The sequence below is a fragment of the Taeniopygia guttata genome, chromosome 4, assembly GCF_048771995.1.
Source record: "Taeniopygia guttata chromosome 4, bTaeGut7.mat, whole genome shotgun sequence".
In the NCBI taxonomy this organism is placed as follows: domain Eukaryota; kingdom Metazoa; phylum Chordata; class Aves; order Passeriformes; family Estrildidae; genus Taeniopygia; species Taeniopygia guttata.
Genome location: NC_133028.1, coordinates 10,904,933 through 10,924,148, shown reverse-complemented (window position 1 = coordinate 10,924,148; position 19,216 = coordinate 10,904,933). Strand labels below are relative to the sequence as shown.

At 41.9% G+C, this 19,216-nt stretch overlaps 1 protein-coding gene across 2 annotated transcripts in view; it reads right to left on the bottom strand.

Annotated features, from left to right (window-relative positions):
* Nucleotides 1-18,468, bottom strand: part of AFAP1 (actin filament associated protein 1) — a 112,161-nt gene extending 93,693 nt beyond the window's left edge. For both annotated transcript variants that reach the window (XM_030270679.4, XM_030270681.4), the window contains exon 1: nt 18,310-18,468. The gene's annotated coding sequence lies outside the window, so the exon portion shown is untranslated. The remainder of the gene's footprint in view (nt 1-18,309) is intronic.
* Nucleotides 18,469-19,216: the final 748 nt, after the last annotated feature.

Below are 19,216 nucleotides of genomic sequence, written 5' to 3'. Positions count from 1 at the left end.
GAGCAAGGAAGGGAGAATCATCTCATATCTCGGAGTAGCAGCCTACATTGAGATTTAAAGTCACTGTGAAACAGCAGTCTCTGGTGCAGATGTCACACAGCGATAACATTGCACATGGTCTAGTCCTACATATGTATATGTTAAAGTGCACATATATATATACATATATATCTATATATATCTCCACACAGCTCTACATTTCCATAGGTGACTATCCCCATGTTGCTGTGGGTGGAAGCATGACAGCTACCAGAGGACAAGTGGTGGGAGAAAACATCTCTGTTTCCTGGGTCAGGCACTCAGGGTATGGCAGGAAGGCTGCAGCTCCTCCCAGCTCCTCAGAGAGCAGCCCCCGTTCCTTGGGGCTTCCCTTGTTTAGCTGAAGGACTCAGTAGCCGTGTGGAGCAGAAACAAAGCTGGTTTTATCATCAGTACAAGCTCAGCTTCTTGGAGCATGAGTGATTCAAACAGAGAAATTTGGGGCTGAAGGAAAAACACCTGAAGGAAAAACACTCGAAGGAAAAAATGGTAATTATTAAAAACATATGCAAAATACTTCTGCATATTTCATGTGAAACAGACTCAGATGCTCTAACCTGCTGGAATTATCAGAGGCAATGTCACCAATAGCCTAAATGTTATAATTACTTTCAAATAAAAGAAAAGCTGCAAGTAGGCTCACCTTTAGCTCTCTCCTCCCTGGGGCAGTGCATTCCTAGCAGGGGTGTTTTTCCTGCAGCTCTGTGGAAAGCATTATCTTCTCTGATAACAATGCAGCACTGTGCTTTGCAAGACTGCAAGTCAACCATGAAAAGAGTGGGAAAGTTCATTCTGAATAATTCTCTAAGAATTAAACACTCCTGTAATCTTTCATGTTTTACATTAGGGACACTGTTTATTTTGCCTTCTGAAATTTGGTTTAAGGTCAATAAGTAAAATATCAGTAGAGACTATATTCTCTTACATAAATATGATCCAATGGGATATCATAACTACCCTTTCCTTTTTATATTTTTTGATTTGTGCTCCTACCTGATGATTAAATAGAAAAGAGTGCAACTGGATAAGCAAAGTTGTAGCACAGGAATACACACAGTTATCTGTATTCCAAAGTAAATTACAATTCCTACCAGAGTCTCTTTTCCTAGAAGTAATATACAAGCATATTATTGAACCCTTACTGAAGCAGACTACATACATACACTCACACTGTAAGATTAATTTAATAAAGATATTTATTGGAAAAATAGTTGACAAGTATTTTGATTTGTGCTGACGTATGACAACCAAGAGGAGTGACCAATTTTAAAAATACCTTCTGGCAAGGTTTTGAAATCCACAAGCAGTATGGCAAATTAAAGCATTAAACAAAAAAAACCCAAAACAAACAAACAAAAAACCACAAACAAAACCCCAACACTCAAACAAATAGAAATAACCCATACTCTTTAAGGATGGAGTATAGAAAGGTAGTTGGTGTTTCCAGTTTATGAGAAAAATGGAACTGCATATAAAGCAATAGGAAGAAATCTCTCCTGAAGGCTTTTAGAATTCCCCTGCAATGGGTTAATGTATTATATTTCTATATATTGTATATATAATACATGTATAAATACATGTGTTGTATTTATATATGACCTGCTGTCCATAACACAGTTTAAGTACCTGTATCTTTTCTATCCCACAACTCACACTCAGCTAAACCAATTCAGCAATTGGAAGCACTACCAATGCTTCTGTTTCTACACCAAAATCCTCACCAGGGCTCAGGAAAAGTGGGCAAGCTTCCCTAAATTAAGCAGAGAAGACTCAGGTCCCCTGATGAGACCCAGGGGTCTGTGTCACACAGGAATCTCAGTGCCAGGGATGAGGCAGTACAGGCAGACATAGATTTGAGTGTTCTTTCATAGCATGGCTTCTCTCAAACATCCTCCACTGTTCCAAGAACAACAACTGGCATATACTTTTACATATATATATAAATATATATATATATATATATATATATATATATATACTTATATATATAAGTACGTACCTAGTGAGATAGATAAACACAAGCATATTCTGCAGAATATCAGAATAACAACAAAAGGAGTGATCAGCACCAGCTGGTCATCTTTAAAGAAGCTGGGATCAATTCTCAATAGATCTACTTGTGATCAGCAAATGAAGTTACTTGAATTAAAAAATTTAGAAGTTTCCACCATTTTGCAACTGCGAGCCTCTCTCAATGTAGGCTCATTGAACAGTATATGGTTTTATTCCAGATCTACACTTGCAATGCATTTTTCTTGATTAGGTCAGACCTCACTGCTTCGCAGGGGAGAAAACTAGTTACAAATTGGTTTTAAGTCAAGAAATCCTACCCAATGTTGTATTTGTTAATATCCTTGTGAAGGCAAGAGGTATAAGCACCTATGTGCTATACGGTTGTGAATACAAACCAATTTCTCCTAAATCGAGCTCTATAGTGAGAAAGGGAGGCATCTCCAGAGGGTTGTTCCTAGCACTTAAAATCCTTAATCCCTGCCCAGTCCTTTACATTTTGTTTCATTTAAGGTCTTTAACTGTCAAAGAAATCAGAAGTTCTCTGGACAGAAAGGTAAGGAGAGCTGTGTAAATATATTTCCAGCTGATTTCTTCTTACCAACACCTGCAGCACCTTGTGATATTTTGCTAGGGATCTTGGATACAGTTTTGAAGAAAGCACAGAAGTATTTACCAAGGCTTGATGCTCTCATTTAGTTCCACCTTGCCTTTCTGGTTAATATAAAAAGCTAACATAAACCCTAGCTGCTCAATGTATCACAAGCCCTTGTAAAGAACACATAAATGGACACTTGCCTAAATTAAACAGCAAGCACGTGGTGGTCTGCACTGAGTGAATGTGATGTGTTTATGAACAGCACTTTCTAAAATACACTCTACCTCTCCAACTTTTAATAATATTTAACTTATCCCTTTCTTTCAACAAAAACTATTTAGGTAAAACAATACAAGAACAATCATCTGTTCCAAACACTAATGAATCTTTCTGGGAGGCCACCACCATACAAGCAACATGTAGCCACAGCAATTATTCAGCTTGCAGCAGTGATGAAGAACTACATTCCTTACAAAACAGCTTCAGCTTATTAAGTCTTTGAACTATTTTTAAGACTTAAACAGCAGCAAGAAGTCAGACAAAGGCTGATACCAGTAAACAAATATCAACAAGAAATAGAGAACATGGGTTGTGTACACTGTCTGCCTTAGGGGTAAATGAAGGAGCTTCACAAGGTGCTCTGCATCTTCAAAGGTCTGCAGCTCCACTGGGCCTTTTGGCATGGTAATAGACATATTTAAGCCTCTGAACTTATCCACTGGATTCAATGCAAACACACGTGTGTAATGAACTCTGCCTGATGGCATCTCCTGGGCAAACCTGTTTTTATAGGTGTTCATTTCCCACCGGAGTAACTTGAGTGCTGTTGCAGGTTTACAGTTTCCAGTCATCTCTATTTAAATTTCTTCTACATTCTATGAAAATTATTGCTCTATTACACTACCTCAGAATGATAAATATATGAAATGCATTCAAAATGTAATATGATACAGTATATAATAAAAAACCAAAAAAACCCAAGTTTTCTTAAAAAGCAGCCTTTAAGGAGATCACCTTACAAAACAACATTTCATATAGAGATTTCTGCTGAAGAAAGGTGTACTTCTCAATTACCTATATCTATACTTCCCCGCCAAACCTGAAATATAAAAGAATCAGGTTTTGGAAATAAATCCAAGCCACTGGTCAGCCCTGGGCTTCCTATCAAAATCCCAAATCCCTGATATTGTTTAAATGTAAGATTCATTTTTAAACAGATTAGTAAATTATCTCTTAAACCCAGATACTTCAGCTTCGCAGAAATTACAATCTCTAGTGTGCACATTTTCCGAAGACACCAGGAAAAAAATTTTCCCAAGTTCTATCTGTAGTTTCCCATTTGATGGCTTCCAAGCCACTACACAATCGGTTTCTTTTCCTGTCTTGAGAACATTTTATTTTGATGGCACTTTTATTTGTTCTTTTAAAATTTTAAACAGTGGCAATAAAACTAATTATTTTTAGTTTATTGAGGATTAAGAACCTCAGTTACTCAAATGCACGACATCTTAATTAGTTAGGCATGGAGAGCAGCAGCCTAAATAAAAATCTCACAGCTGAATGAACTCACACTTGGCACGCAGATAATTTTATATGTGACCAATATGGCAAACTACTCATACATTAGAAAACTCAAATTATACAGCAATGCCCAGAAGAACACCACGAAGATTTTCATTTTATAAACCTCATTTACTGAGAATCCGTCTCTGTCATCCTTCTTGCATTTTCCAGTCTCTTTCCAAAGATGTTTCCCTGAATACCGTAAGCCATCAAAGCCCTGAAATAGCCATGCAAAGATGTTGTGACAGACCTTTTTGTAAGCATTAACTAAACCCAAAGTAGGAGTACACTATATGCAAATGCAAAGAATGATTATCTTGTTTTAAACCTCTGGAATAAACTCCTTTAATTCAGAAGAATTACTCATTTTATAGGGTTGAAAGGTGAGGCAGTCCATTTGAGCTTCAGCAGTGACATTGCTCTGACTAAATGCCAGTGCTTACAAAGCACTCATCTGTATCTCAGCTAGCTGCCCTAGGCTCCATGCACAATCAATGGAGAAATTTAGTCTTCCTAAAATAGATTTCTAGAATAGATCAGATTAATCACATCCTAGAGAAGCCAATTTGCATCCCCTGATTGTACAGGACTACTGGGAAGGAGCTCAGCTGTGGACCTGCTCTGCCATGTGTGGCTCAAGTCAGGCAGAATGCATCCCACTCTAAGTGCCTATCAGCTTTCACATGCCTTTCATTCGGAAATCTGATCCCGTGTTTAGTAAAATGAAAGTGAAAAAGAGCTTTCTCATTACAGTAACATATTTAAAAATAGTTAGAAAGTTGTTTAGTGATATGTTCTACTCACATATATTTACTTGTGCTATTATTATTTATTATTTTCATGTCATCTTTTAACAGCGCTTAACCAGTTTTGCTGAGAACAGAAGTGAGAGAAATATCTAGACTTGCATTTTCTGAAGAACCTATTAACTGGCAGCACAGAGAGCCACAGTGGAGATCCCACAGAGCCTCCTCAGTTTCAGACTCACTCAGCATTCACATGAGGCTGCTCTTAAAGCACCAGGGACAGGCAGGATTTGTGAACATACAGTGACAGTTTCCTATTCCCATTTTCTCAACAGATGGTCTGAGTGAGTGCTTTTCTTAAGTGTTTTGCAAGTACCAATAGCTGAGTCCTAATTTAGATGTGAATAGATTAAAACAAACTGTTTATCCTCAGTTAAGAAGCACATTTCTAAATGCTAATCTTCAAAATTGGTAAATGTAACATACCTTCAAAAAATACATTCTCATTTCACTTTAACTTTGTCTTCCTCCTGTCACAGACTCATCATGGTCTTTTTCTCAATGCCTCAAAACATGAAAAACATAACATAGGTGATGTACAAATGAAAGATTTCATCCCACTCTCCTAAAAAGGGAGGACAGAAAGAAAGCACTTTTGGCTCATAGCTGACACCCATCTATCAAGAACAGCAAACGTGACAGGCCACCACGAACATAGTGAAAATGGTTTTAACAAACAGCAAGCCCATTCCCACAAGTCCCACAGATAAGCAGGGCTTGCACTGCCATCAGTACCTTTGCTTTTCCTACCCTACCAACACCAGTTCAGCCATAGCAATTTAGTTCCAGCCCCAGAGTACACTGAAAAATGTGGTTAAAGATCCCTTTAGCAGCCCTCTGGATCCCACTACTGCTCTTCTACACCTGATTTAGATAAGCATCTTATTTCACAAATCTTATTACTATCTGCAGTCATTCATATCTTTAATCAATGTCCAAGTTGGTTGCCTTCTGTTTCACTTTGCCTTTGGTTGCACATGTCAAGTTACATTCTGTCTTTGAAGGACAGTGATTTCTGAAATGAAATCCCCTACATAATTTCTACCCATGGTCTTCTGATAAGAAAGGAGACCCAAACAAGTTCCCATCAGCAAGATTCTCTATTGAAGGACTGAAAATCTCCATGACAGAGCACCTGTGTCTCATTTCTTACAATGGGGACACTTGCTCACCATTTGTCTTCTAAAGCAATTTCTCAGGATACTTACTGACCCTATCTGAAACTCATCACAAATGAAAATTAACAACAGACACAGGTACTCAATGAAAGAGTAAGGCAAAGCTAAAAAAAACTTATGGCAAAAGTCATATATAGAGGATAGGGTACCATTCAGACATGGATCCAGAATATCTCCAGTGTGGGGCAGACTGCTGTTTAATAACAAACAAAAGCATAAACAATAATTAATATGGTTGTTTTGGGGTAGGATATTTTCAAGTAAGTGTGCAGCCAAACCAGTTTAATGTTTTTCAAGTCCAGCAGATATATTGTCATCTTTGGACTCGCAGCAAGATTAAGGTCATTCTATGTTGTTAAGTGCCCTGTATGAGTAGATGCTGATAGATGATCATTTGGAAAAGCAGCTATCAGTCACAGTTAATACATCATTCTAAATCTTCCCTTCAGACGTGACTATTTTTAATCTGGAAAACAACACCAATCTGACCTAACATGTAAAAATCCTATAATAACTATATAGCAAAAGAGTGGTGGCACATTTTTTATCCAGAATACACAGTTCTTGCTTTGAGAGATTCCGAAAATGGATGCACGTATGAAGACGGTATGGTAGGAAAAAACCCTCTGGGAAGATAAAGAAGCCAGGGTAACAGAAAACTACCCAAATGAATCCACTTGCTAGTTTTAACACACATTTTACAGTTGTTTTGCTATGTTATTTATGCTATTTCTCAGCCCTCACATTGAGCAGAACGGATGCAGCCCTCTGATCCTTAAATTTGAATCCATGCAACTTTATGCTGACAAAATGTTTAATCATCCAGGACATAAAGTCTACCACTGAATTTTAATTCAGTGACATAATTCCATGGTGTGATCAGATAAAGAAAGGAAAATAATGGGATTTTCAAAAGCCCATATTCTAGTAATCTTTGTTACTAGCAGCAAGCTGGCAGACAAGCAGAATGTAATACAAGATAATGGCAGCAGACAATGAAAATCCTCAATTCTCTCCACTCAAAGGCCTCCCTGCTGGTGTTCAGTGTTTCCCAGCAGTCCTTGTATTAGGGTCCCAAGTCCCTGATCCTTCCGGTATTAGTGAATGACAAAAATTCACTTGCCTACAGGCAGACAAAGAGTTACTGTAGACAAGAATGTTAATTCTTAAGCACAGGAAGGAAGAGACATCAGCTGGTTATAACACCAAATTAAAAACTGAATAAAATTATTAAATTCTGTATTGGGTTTACTACAGTCTAAATAATAATTCCAGAAGAAAATGCACTTTACATGCAAAATCAGCAACCAATGAACATTTATTTTTCCAGGTGGCCTTTATTAATTCTGTACTTAACAGTTTGAAATGGCATTTTTCCCTTCTACTTTGGACAACTTCCACTGGTGTATGTGAAGTTTCCTCCTTACAAAAATCTCACCAGGAAGAAATTCTCACTTTAATAAAGTAACAGTGGCAAAAGGAATTAAATATTTTCCTAGGTAGGCTTGCTTCAGATGGTCCAACAACTACAATTTTGGAGAATTATGCCTCTAATAACAATTTCTTCAATCCAAACAAAAACTTTCTTGCCATGCCCTTTGTTTGCTTTTATGTAGTTACACCCTGGCAACTCTCATCACAAAGTGCAGTTGCTCAATATTACTTTTACATTACTGAACTATACAAAAATGCTCTTTATCACTAATTATAACAAAACAACCCCGTGAAGTGCTATGGTGCACACAGAGCCATGCCTCATTCCATCCCTCCTAGAGCTGGTAAGAGCCCTCTGGAATGATACACATACTTTTGGTTGCTTCAGTGCACTGTGTGCAGCTGAACTGAATTATTATTATTAACTGAAGGATTATTTTGGCATGAACTGAACTGATCTAGGCTGGTCAGCTCTTACAGCTGACCCTGGTGAAGGCAATCAAAGAGAAGTGCAGGTGGGTGTGGAGGGTCTCAGCACATCCCACATCAGGGAGAAAACCTGCACAGCTTTTCTCTGCAGGCTCACTGGGAGAAGGGCACAGTCTGTAATTCACTAGCACACAGCAGAGCATTGAGGGTCAGCACTGATGCAGGCAGGTGAGATGTTTGCTGCAGGCAGGTGAGATGTTTGTTTGCTGCAGGCAGGTGAGTTGTTTGCTGCAGGCAGGTGAGATGTTTGCTGCAGGCTGCTCAACCCCTGCAAACCGCAGTTCAAAGGTGCTGCAGCAAAAGGTCTTAGGGATGTAACACCTGCCATTGTGTCAGAAAGGTTTCCAGGTAAAGTAGATAAATGCTTCTTTATCCCAGAATTTAGGAGTGCTCCTAAACTCACTAGCATTGCAAGAGTTAAAAAAGAAGGCTTAAAAAGCAGGGGTGGCAACACAAATAAATGGAGATGTTAAAGGATTTTTACATGCTTCTCTCCCTTCCTTGCACTTCATTAGACAAGATTGTGGGTTTGTACTGAAACCTCAGGAGTGCTGAGGCACTAGCAGGGCTGATGAGAGAGGTGACCAGTGTACCAAAATCCTTACAACTTTATCATGCATTTCTTCCAAGCATTCAGGCAGCCTGTCGCTTCTCTCCTTCCCTTTGCACCCTGAGCATCTGCCATTTCCAGTTCCTACTGCTCGTCCAATTTCATGAAGTCATTAGATTTTAATGAGTTATTGACATATAAAGAGCATATATAGAGTGCTTTATAAGTCACTGATGACAACTTGCTAGAAGGGCTGTGCTTCTTTTGCTTTGTACACATGGCTCAAACTATATCTTGGGAAAGGGCACATTCCTGCTGTGCTGTCTCCTTTGGAGAGGCTGAGGATGGGCCATCCAAGGGATGCCTCCTGGCCAAGAACTACTCCACAATCACACCTTGGAAAGCAGCATCATTTCTTGTATTTTTATTTTCACATTATTTACATGTAGGTCTTGCTCTGGGTTGTTCAGATCCTATCTCACAGAGAGAAACACTTTGACCTTAGTAGGAAACAGCCCTTCCCCACAGCAGTGTGCAGGGAAAGGCCTGGACTCGCTCACAAATACTGCTTCCAAGTTACCTCCCTGAAGCAGAATTAACTAGTGTCAAGGCAAAGACTGAGACTACTTAAAGCACATTCAAACCAAGTTAAGATTTGATCACTATTTGCCAGAGTACTTTTTCTTTATTTGGCTGTTTTTCTTTAAAGCTGGCAGAAAATCCAAGAACAGCTGGGTTTTTGTAAGAGCTGGTATGTCAGGAAACCTAGCCCAAATGACCCCAAGTCTTGAAGATGGATTTCATCCTATGCTCCCATAAAGTACAATAAACTTCAGGGCAATCTGAGTTTGCACTTACATCCTAGAGTCTGTGGGTGTGCTGACCATAAACCAGACTGGAATCCCAAAGGCAAGAACAGCAGAGCTAGTTCCATAATGCTTTAAAAGATGTTATTGTGGTAGAAAAAAAAAAATCTGAAGGATTTAAAAAGGGTTGAAGAAGTCTAGAAATCCCTAAACGTCATACCTCTTCAAGGCAACTTTTGCTTTCCTTTGAACCTAATCAGTATTTTAGTGCTTCTTTGGGACAGTCAGTCATTTGGACGTTCTACACACATATCTACTTGCCCTTGGGTTGTAGAGAGCTTTTGTTTACAGACAAGCCTTCACTACAACTTATTTTTTATACTCAGACCACTTTTAAAAGTTACATAGTTGGACTATAAGCAAGACAGAAAAATGAGAGATCTGGAAATAATGAGGTCAAAGGGGGGATAGCTCTCAGCAAGATTTTCCACATATGCAAAATCCAGACTCGAGTGTTTTGCAAACAACAATAAAGAGGAAGATCCAAAGAGATGTGAAGGAAATTGCTGGGTTGAGAGGCTGCGAGGCTCAGTCATTGCAGACAGACAGGAACAGTAGTCAGCTGGAGACTAATGGAAACTTGAGTCAGACTAAAATTAACTGCTGCATTTTTGGAGCTTCTTGAATACAGTTTGCTCCAGATTAGCTTTGGAATAATGCTCAGGAGTGGCTGCCACAAGGGGAAAGGTGTCTTGATGGCCACAAGCTGCAGCAGTAGAGGCCAGTGCATGCTGAGCTGCACTCAATCCCACTGCCCTTGCCACTGACAAAAAATTAAACAAGACTGGTCCCAAAACCAACTCCAGAGTAACAGCACTCATCATTCATTTCCTTAAAGCCTAGTGCTCACATAAACACTTTTCTAGGCTCCAGGGAAAGACCAAGAAGCTGAAAAAAGCAAACCAAGGATAGCAGAAAGTCCCAGAGAAGATGAAAAGTTCACAAGCCACAGGAACAGACAAATTTTCCCAGAGAGGGAACAACTCTTCCTTTCCCCAGAGGACACTTGTTTTGTTTATCTGAGGTTTTTGGTTTGTGCTTTCAGCTGTCTGCATGTTTGGGGGCTTGTTTTCATTAATTTCTGAAGTGAGAGATTTTGAGATATTTTGATTTGGATATGTTTTTCAAGGTCTCCAAGTGTTGTTTTTTTTTTTTCTTTTAAATTGAACCTTACTTGCTAAATATCCCCTTTTTCAGCAGAAATAGCTAACTTTGAAAACAGGATTGTTTTTGTAACCAGGTGGGGTCCCACCCATCTGCACTCAGCATTATTCATACTGGCCCTAAGCCAGAATTTTCCCCAAGACTCTTCAGGGTGGATTTCATTCCTGTTAAGCTCAAAACAAAATGCTGTGGCCTGACCTAGCCCCTTGTCTCCTCTCAGCTCTCCTGGTTCTTCCTGAAGGACCCACCATGCACCCATCATTCCCCTTCTAAGGAGACTTGCAGCTTTTCATGGTGCTAATGACAAACACATGCTGCAGACAGAGGGATCAGGCAAGGAGAAGAGTTCTGTATATTTTCAGAAGCTCTTCACCCTGAATACTTTTTCCCCCCTCCAAGAACCAGATCTTTCAATTTTCCGAAGGGTATTCTTTTGATAATGCTGTGTGTTAACAGAGCTTAGACTCACTGAGCTTCCTAACATTTTCAGATATTTACTTTCTTCAGCCTGATCTCTTAGAGCCAGTGACAAATCCGGTATTTCACTCTATGCTCTAGCATGGACTGCATTACACAAATAAATCCCACTCTCCAAGGGGCAGTTTCTTTCTGTTTGATCTGTGCTAAGATGCAGCAGCAGAACAGCATCCCAGCCATCACTGCCCTGGTGACACTCAGCAGCCCTGCTCCTTAACTCATCCCTCTGCCTCTTGCATTATCTCTCCTATTTCCGACTCCTGCCATTTTATTACTTCCTCATTAGTGCCCACCTTGTTTTCAGGGCAGTAACCATGTCTTTTCGTTTGGTCTGACCTGCAGCAGGCAGCCAGCTGGTTTGCTGCATCCTCCAGAAGCAGGAGCCCCCAAACAATGACACAGGACTCAGCATCTCAGACCAATTCCTGCTGGCAGCTTTCCCTTTCCTCCTCATCCTGCTGCTGAAATGGGGCTGCTCATGGCTTTGGACTCTTAAAACCTCTCTACCAAGTGTTTGTGCAGCATGGTGCCTGGCTGCTGGAAACAGAAGATGGAGAAGAGGCAATAGAGTTTTGGGCAGGCTCCTTGCCCCCAGGTTTGCTGGTCTGTGGGGCAGGGACTGAGCCCTGCCCAGTGCCAGTGCAGCAGCTGGGGCTACAAAGGCTCCAAACTGGCACAGCACACACTGAGGAAAAACACAAAAATTATTATTTCTATAACTAGCTAGCCAGTTCATGCGATTTCCTTCTTTCCTGAGAGAATAGATAACCTTTTCCTAAATGTATTTCACACTTTATGCACATTTTCCTTGCACCTGCTCATTTCATATGGCATTTCAAACTTCCTTGCCCAGATCTGGTACCAGGATGGCTTCTGCCAAGAACTGGCTGGTTAAAAACCACAGAAATTACAGCTCACACCCCGCTGTTTGCCATCAACATTAGCAGTTTGAAGCTCAAGGCCTTAATCTTTTATGCAAAAGTGTAACAGTACATTTATTTATTTATTTATTAGCAATTAGCCATTTTTCTCAGAAAACCTGTGTGACAAAGGCAGCTCTAACATATACACACTCTTTATTTATCTATATTTATCTCTATGTCACCTACACATATACACACTCTTTATTTATCTATACACATCTACATTTTCATTTGTATGTATCACACACACACACAATCATATCACCATGAAAGCAGCTAGAATTACACATACAGTAACAATTCTGCTTGTCCTCATTGCTTCTTGCTCTTCCATGTACCTGTCAGCAAAGACTGTGCCTGCAAGCAAGTCAGGCACGAGGTGACAACCTGTCAGACTGTCACTGTACTGAGCCCAGGAAAGGAAAGCAAGAAAGTTTTATCTATTGCAGATGGCAAGAAAAGGAATTGGAATGCAGCAGTGAACTTGGTATAACAATGAAAAAATGTAAGAACACAAAATGTTTTAAATTTTAGTAAAACTCCATAATCAGACCAAGGTAAATAAGGAAAACCAACCAATCAACCAGAAAACAAATCAGCTACTTACAGGGCTCTGACAATGTTTTGCATGCTGAAAAGGGAGATGTTGCAGCTGACCAGCTGACCTTGGCTGCTACATCATGAACTTGCCTCTGGAAGAGACCTAGAGCAGCCTTCAAAGGCACACATGATCCCACCAAATATATATATAAATAGCAAACCACTTAATCTGAGAAAAATATATAGCAAACCCTTAATCTGAGAAAGCTATGTTATTTCATGTAAGAATCAGAGAAGTCTGAAAACACACACTTATTCTGTAACGTTTACCTGTGTAGAAAACACATGAATTAATCTAACTGCATAAATTCCTTTGTGAAAATAATGCTGAGGATTAGAATGGGACTGAAGAGCATCGCCTGAGAAACGCTAAAGATGTAATTACTTGTGAATGAATTGCCAGTGCCAACTGAAATGTAGTGAAAAACTCTTCCACTGCTTTACAATCATCATCTTTTATTACTCAGCCCAACAGCACACGGCAAAACCAGAAATCTGCCTACAAAGCTGGCACATATGGGTAAAGCTCACTCCTGGCTGTTTTATTTTAAACAAACCCTACAGTAGCTCCCATTGTTTGTTTGTTTTTCCCCCCAGACTAGACAGCATGTGGCTTATGAGCCACACTGATAGATGTGATAAAGCTTCTGCCAGATCTGATTGATGATGGCACTAGGAAGTGCTGTGAAGGTCACAGTGTAATTCTCCCTTTGCAGCTGCTCCTGGCAAAAAAATGGTACTGGAAAATAAAATCTGGATCTGCTAATTGCTAATAACAGGGAAATTCCGTCCTTACCTAGCCTCTTTCTCTCTTCCAATTTCTAAGAGGAATGCCATAAGCATGTGTAGCTGATGAGAGACCAGATAAGTTTTAAAGACATACTTAAAGATCCTTTAATGGACCAAAAAAAAAAAAAAAAAAAAAAAAATCTATCTACAGCAACTGGCCAAATATTGAGCTTTTATACTTTGAAGACAGTGCAGAGTGGTTTAGCATGAAAGCTACGTATGAAAGAACTTTTACTATTTGCTCTTCTGCAAAACTGAGATAACATACCACTACATATTCCCTGTGAAGGACTGCTATCTCTGATAATGTGAATATATGAACTAAGCTCCTTTCCCAAAGTCTATTCATTTTAAATTAACAAGACAAGCATGCTCACTAGAAGTGGCTACTAGCAAGCGAAAGCATCCGTCAGTCAAGTGGGACACTAAAATCCTCTTTTTCATAGATGTTGAGATGTCATGAGGACACTGATAAGAGACTTTGGGGAATTCACAAGCATGATATAATGACAGTCCCCTAATGAATAATATATATCCAGTGTAACTCATAGCAATTACCTCACATATAGTGTTGTATTTCTTGGGGTAAGATGTTGTTATCTTTGAGACATCAGCTACATTACAGATTAAATTTGAAACCACTTGTGTACTCTTTTCTGGCACTCACTATAAATGGGTGGAAATATTTTTATACAGCATTTTGTCCTCACAAAGATTTTGGCACAATAAGGCCATTACCAACATCTGTCTTAGAGCAAGATAGTCTTTATCACTCAGCTCAAAACTACATAATGGCAGAGAGATGTTGGCAGCAGAAATCCCCCAGATAGTTAAAAAATCCCACCACTATGTCACCATAAAAGGAATAATACATTGATTTTTTTTTTTTCCTTTTTCAGTTGAAGAAAGAGATTTAGAAAAGACAGGCCTATCAGTTTGCTCCTTTTACTGCCAAAAATACACCATCAATTTTTAAAATACCAATATATGTAAAGAGCAGTATCTATACAAGATCCAACTGATTAAAAAAAAAAAATCCTCTTAGGCGGTTCTTTTGTAGATTTCTTGATAAACACTGGCAAAATATACAAGATATATTGATTTATACTATTTACAGACTCCTGTATTCTCCAAGACATACTGTAAGAAAGGTAACCACCAGCAGCTCATTTGGACATTACTGTGTTAAGGGTGCTCAGCACCTTTGGCAGTCAAACCTTACTATGCACACTAAGCCATGACTTTTTGCTAGGATGGTGAAGGGGAAACTGATGGCAGTTTTGCCATTTAGGTTTTAATTGCTTGCCATATCTCTGGAAAATAGAGATTATGTCCCAAAAGTCTGTTACCTACTATGAGATATCCCCCATTGCACAAACCCAAGTTATGTTCCTGCAATACTATTCATTACCATGACTCACAGCAGCCTGTCTTTTATGGCCTGGAGACTCAAGAGTTAACTTCTGATCTCAGAGTATCACAGAATGGTTTGGGTTTGGAGGGACCTTAAAGATCATCTAGCAGAGTAAGAGCAATTGCATCTACACATAGTGTTTTAGAGCACTGATGTAGTCACTACAAAAGGCAGACCCGCATGTGTGCACAGGCAGATGGTGCAGTGTGTGGGTGCTGTGCTGGTGTAACCCCTGAACTCTGAGCTCAGGGTCATTGCAGCTACGTGCCTTCCTACCTGCTCATTCTCTGCTGTCAGACTGTTCTCGCTATGGCTTCATGCAGACACTCCCCTAAAAGGTATCTGGTATGGTCTTGAAAACTTAAATTGCTCTAAGGTCAGCTTGGGGTGCTTCGCAGTAGGAAAACTAATTCCTAAAACAAATTCCTCCTAGACAATCCCTATAGATGGAGTACATTCAAGATCTGGCTTTTTCAGTCCTTCACTAAAAGCTCAGAGTTCACAGTACCTGCAAGTCCCAGTCCTCCAGCTGACTTCCACATTTCTATTACTTCTGTTGGGCTTGACTATTAAGAATTGAACTGTGAGCCTAAGAACACTTTACATTAGAAGTATATTTCTCTGGAAACATACATACATAATAATATGCAACACAGTCACCCGCCCAGCCCAGACAGGCAGTTTCTATATCAGATGAAACACTTATTTGTCAATGAAGCGATGAGTCAGGGAAGTCAGAACCATGCCAGTAGCTAGGTGTCATTCACATCTAATACCAGTTGAACTGCACAGCTGGAAGGGATACATAGTTTTTTAAAAAAAATGCCACAGTATGCTTTACTGTGATTAACCCATAACAGCATAGAGTGGAGTAAGCTGTACAGGAGTTTGGAGGTGCAAGCCCGTGCATCCCACCCTCCCACCTCAGCAGGAGATCTGCAAATGAATATAAAGCACATCGCTTCCTCCTCCTCCTCCTCTTCCTCCTCGGGAAACAAAGAGCACAGCTCTGAACAAAGCGGTTAACCAGGCAGGCTCCTGGATACCACACTCCCACTGACTGACCTATCAGACACAAAACTTTTGAAAATGCATGGAAATTAAATCAGTCGACTCCACATAGCATCAACCAGCCCTGAACTGCTGTCTCTTTGTCCCGAGGCTATGTCACAAGGGAGACTGCAGCAAGCAGCAGGGCAATACAATTCCTGGTCTTACAGCAAGTTGTCTTTGCAGCACTGAAAGGAATAGCACAATTCGTCATATATGTACCAAATACAGCCTGGCCCACTGAGACTTCAACATTTCCTTTTGGGCTTTATGTCTCAGACAGTATCTCTTCCAACTCTGAGAAGTTCAGGAGAGAAAAAGGAAAATCACCCTTCACTAGGATTGTAAAATTTTAAAATAGTGTAAGTGGTTGATCTATTGAGGTCTTGCATTTTACCCCATCCTCGTTGGCACTGCTTCAATACTTCAGTTTCAACCTCACAGACCTTCAAAATCCCTTCATCTAAAAATCTACCCAAGACACAGCAACACAACACAACACTTTGACTTTTGATGACCAATTTCCTAGGAGATACCAAACAGTGCCACATATCACCAAAGGCAGTGAGTATCTGCTCATTGTTCTGTTTGCCGGCTTGTCACTGCAATCACTGGCTAACACACAAAGAAAACTGTAGATCTTTCTTTTTGAAATCCATTTTAAATTCTTCTTAAACCTATGTGGGGCCCTATAGCCCCAGAAAGATGGGATGCTCTCCCTCTGGCTCTAATGTAGCATTTGCTCTTCTTTTACACCACTTCTAAAGGGAAAAATGGTTTGTTCAACACAAGAAAGTAATTGTGCAGCTCTTCCCATGGAAACCACCAGGAGGCATAAGGGCCGACGGAAAGGCACCAAGTGCCCATATCGGAGAGCACTGATGGATAGATCCATCTGGCTGCCAAGCTGCTCCCTTGTGCCCCTGCCCCGGCCATTCTCAGAAAGGCACACAAAAAAAGGTTCATAATACTATTATTTTCATGAACGGAAAAGAGTGGCCCTGTAACACTTTGAGCAAACAGTAGCAGGGCACGTGCAAGGGTGAGACACTAGTTATGGAATAATCATTAGTTGTTATGGATACCTCTGAGAACGGAACCAAGCCGTGTCATGACATTTTTTTCCCTATGGAACAAAACAAAGAACTGCACAAAGAACAGCAGAATCTGTCGCCTTAAGAAGCCCTGGACTGAAGTACGTGATTTAATTGAATCTCTCTGGCTTTGAGATTTATCATTTCATAGTTGGATCTCAGCTGCAAACTTCAGTAATACAATAAACAGAACAGGCAGAGGCACACCAAGTGTTTGCATCAAAGCGATCATAAAGGATCCAGAGGGGAAATGAGCGAAATGCTTTCTGTTTTCTCACATGCACCTTATCTTGCCTTTCAGAGGGTGCATTTACTCAGCTGCACTATCCTTTAGGGCAGGTGAATGCCTGGGTTGCCGAGGGATGCCTGCCTGAATCCACTCACCTCCTGCCACTCCAGAGCTTTTAGCTTATGGAGCGATTCCTGCTTTTGGCTGTTTATCTGGCTCTTTTGCCGCCCATTATTTTCCTACCGCCTAAATCTTTGGCAAGTTTCCTCTAAGCCCTCCACACAAGACACATCCCTCGCGTAGGACCAACAAACTCGAGTATCCAAAAAGCCTCTCAGTGGAAGAAATCGAACCACGTCGCTGTGACCTGTCCCCCCCAGCCTCCAATGGCAGCCGCTCCTCAGCTCGAACCTCCGCTCCACAGGAAACCAAGGAGGGGGTCGGCCCGGGAAGCCAGCGGGATGGATCTGGGAAGATGGTTCTGTTCGCCTCTGCCCTGACTGACTCCAGGACTGTAACATGATGCAATCCCTGGGCTGTGATGAAACAGATCGAATGGCCAAGCCTGCGGGGAGACCACCTCTGCCCACCCCACAAGGCAGAAAATCGGGCAGCTCGCAGCGGTACGAGGCGCAGCGCGGCTGCCGGGCCGGTGCCGCTCCCGGGAAGGGATGCGAGTCTCGGGATGGCGGCCGGAGCGCAGGACCGCGGCCGGGTTCCTGCCCTTCCAAAGCCGGGCAGGGGCCGCCACCGCCCGACAATCGGGTTCCCTCCCAGCTCTTTCCTTGTGCTGCTCCCGCCCAAGAAAACGAGCGAGACTTTTTTTTCCTAATTCTTTTTCAGCTTTTTTTTTTTTTTTTTTTCCCAGTAAGCCCGCAGCTCTCCTATCACGGGGCTGCCTGGAGCAGCAGCAGAGCAGCGTCTGAAAAAGCCCATTTCTGAATCCAGCCCTTCCCCTCCCTCTTCCTCCCTCCTGCGCTCCCTGTCCGCCCGCGGGGCTCGGCAGGGATGCTGCCCGGGGCCGGAGCCCTCCTACCTTTGCGGCCGTCCTGCGGCGGCTGCCGGCACAAAGCGGCCGAGCGCGGCTCCTCCCGCGGCTCCGCCCGCAGCCCCGCTCTGCCGCCCAGCGCAGCCAGCGCCGCGCCGGCCGGGCACGGCGGGAGGGACTGAGGGAGGGGACACGGGAGGGGACTGAGGGAGGGGACTGAGGGAAGGGACAGCGGGAGGGGACAGCGGGAGGGGACAGGCGGGGCGGCACGGGCGGGGCGGGAGCAGCCGCCCGCTCCCACCGCCCCCGGGCCCGGGCCCGCCCCGCGGGGAGGGGACAGCGCCGAGGCGGAGCCAGCGGAACAAAGGCGGGGGCAGCGCTGCAGCCCCCGGGCCGCGGCAGGATGGGGCAGGTGAGCCCAAATGCTCCTTGCCAGGCAGATCAAAGCCGGGCTTCTTGCCCCGGAGTAAAGCCTCCCAGGAGCCGCAGGCTTGTTCCCCGAGTAAATGCTGGCATACTGCGATACCGCAGGAGCCTCAGGGCAGCCCGTGCCCTCCCCATTCCTCCCCGGGAGATGCTGTGACCTGAGCAGTGGAGGAATAACATGGATTTGGGGCATAACGAGCATGTCTGCATGTATCTAAAATTTAAGCTCTTTTGTTGAAATGGTGTAAAATCATGCACAAACCCAACGCGGATTTAACACCTGGTTCCATCATTTTAGTTTAACTTGATACAAACCAGATCTAAGCCAAGGTGAGACTAAGGTTTATGTCGATTAAACCTGAAGTCTTCAGTTTGTAGCAAAATTGCTGAACCGGGGCAAGCTTACATAGGGGCAACCTGGGTTAACATGTTCCAACTTAGAGAAATCCCTTTATTTTCCTCCCTGTCCATACAGAAACTGAAAATCTGAGGTTACAGAAGAATGTCACTAAAGGAAGAACATTAATAA